At 45.9% G+C, this 2103-nt stretch overlaps 1 pseudogene; it reads left to right on the top strand.

The window, feature by feature from the left end:
* The first annotated feature begins 716 nt into the window (after positions 1-716).
* Positions 717-1483, top strand: LOC148102515 (uncharacterized; annotated as a pseudogene).
* The last annotated feature ends 620 nt before the right edge of the window (positions 1484-2103 follow it).

Here is a 2103-nt window from a genome sequence, read left to right as displayed (position 1 = left end):
GTTCTCCTTTATAGTGGACAGAAATTATTTTTTTGGAGTGGCATAAATAATTTGTGTGGAACCTTATTGAATGCAGAACACCTGACCCCACTCTGGACCCCAGAGGGTTAAACATTTTTTTAAAGTAACGCAATAGTTAGTTTTCCGTCCATTCATCTATCCATCCATTCACTTCCGCTTATCCTCCCTGTAACACAAACAGGCGATCAGAGCAGTGCCGAGCGAAGAAGCTCAGCAGGGCTTTTACTCCCGCTATTTCCTCATCCCGAAAAAGGATGGAACATCGCTCCATCCTATTCTGGATCTGCGTGTTTTAAACAAGCATTTGAGAAAGTACACATTCAGAATGCTCACACACAAAATGCTTTGTCGCTCAATGCACACAGGCGATTGGTTTATTACAGTCGACCTCTCAGACGCATATTTTCACATCGCCATTTATTCTCCACCCAGGAAATATCTCAAGTTCGCTTATCAGAGTGTAGCGTACGAGTTTCAAACTATCCCATTCGGGCTATCCTTAGCCCCGAGGGTGTTCAGCAAATGTGTGGAGGCAGCGCTGTCTCCGTTAAGGAACAGCCGCATCAGAGTATTCTCTTACATAGACGATTATCTAATATGCTCACGATCGAGCAAGCAGGCGATCAAAGATTCCGGGGTGGTAGTGAATCACCTCACGGTGCTCTGTTTCACAATCAACCTGGAAAAGAGCAGGGGTACCTTTCGGGGCAGTATCACCCAGGGTGACACTGACCACAGATGCATCCCTGTCACGTTGGGGTGCAACTATGATGGGCAGAGCAGTATATGGCATTTGGTAACAGAGACAGGCTCTGAATCACATAAATGTGCTAGAGCCCTGCACGGTGCTCCTAGCCTTACAGCATTTTCTGCCATATCTCCAGGGACAACATGTTTTAGTGAAAACAGACAACTCCATGGTAGTTGCTTATATCAACCCCCAGGGCGGTACCTGTTCCCGGCAGCTACACAGGTTAGCCAGGGAAATAATTGTGTGGAGAAGCACACGGCTCCTCTCCCTTAACGCAACTCACATGCCAGGAATTCTGAACAGGGGGGCGGACCTTCACTGTTCGGAGAATGGAGGCTTCACCCACAGGTGGTGGAGCAGATTTGGCAGAGATACGGCCGGGTTGCCGTAGATCTCTTTGCCTCGCAAGAAAGCACACATTGCCCACTGTTTTTCTCCCTGTCAGACGCAGATGCGCCACTGGGCGTGGATGCGTGGGCCCATCCATGGCCAAACACATTGCTGTATGCTTTCCCTCTCCTCAGCCTGATTTTAATAGCTCCACGGTGGCCATCCAAACACTGGATAGCAGAAATCATCCAGCTTCTGGAGGACGAGCCATGGCCACTCCCCATCCCCAGGGACCTTCTGTCTCAGGCGCATAGGAAAATATACCATCCTTATCCAGACCAGGTTGCTCTCTTGGACTGGCCCGTGAAAGGTGGAATTTGAAGGCGACAGGCATGCCTCTGAAGTTTATTGAAACCATTCAGAATGCTAAAGCCTCGTCCACTCATTCCATTTACAGCAGTAAATGGCGTGTTTTTGAAGAGTGGTGCCATGAAAAGCGGATAATCCCTTTCCAGTGTTCATTGGTGGAGCTGTTGTGTTTTCTTCAGGACTTGCTAGACAAAGGGAGAGCTTTTTCCACCATAAAGGTCTATTTAGCAGCTATTTCATTTTAGCTATTTTGTCTTCCATTGTGTTTTCCAATTCTTCCATTGTGTTTTGTGAGATTTTATTTTTATTTTATTGCTTCTGTTGTGGTTTGTTTGACTTCCATTGTGTTTTTTGTGCTTTTTGCAGTGTTTTTCTGTTCACTGGTGTTTTCTTAAGTTGCAGTGTATTTGACCGCTCAGGGCCACCCTAGGTAAGGACCTGTCACAATATATTCGTATGTGTCCCTCTACATTCTTTTGTTTTGTTTTTGTTTTTAAGTGAGAATCACAGAAAGTTCAGCACCACATTTTGACCTTGTATGCATACTCAACACTGTAGAGTGGTAGGGTTCCAAAACACCTTAGAGTGGACACACTACAGACTGTTTTTCTGTTTCAAAATATTTACCTATC

This window comes from Neolamprologus brichardi, chromosome 6 (genome assembly GCF_056152115.1).
Source record: "Neolamprologus brichardi isolate AB-2024 chromosome 6, ASM5615211v1, whole genome shotgun sequence".
NCBI classification, from domain to species: domain Eukaryota; kingdom Metazoa; phylum Chordata; class Actinopteri; order Cichliformes; family Cichlidae; genus Neolamprologus; species Neolamprologus brichardi.
Note: the sequence above shows the minus strand (reverse complement) of the source record. Positions and strands in the feature narration are given on the sequence as shown.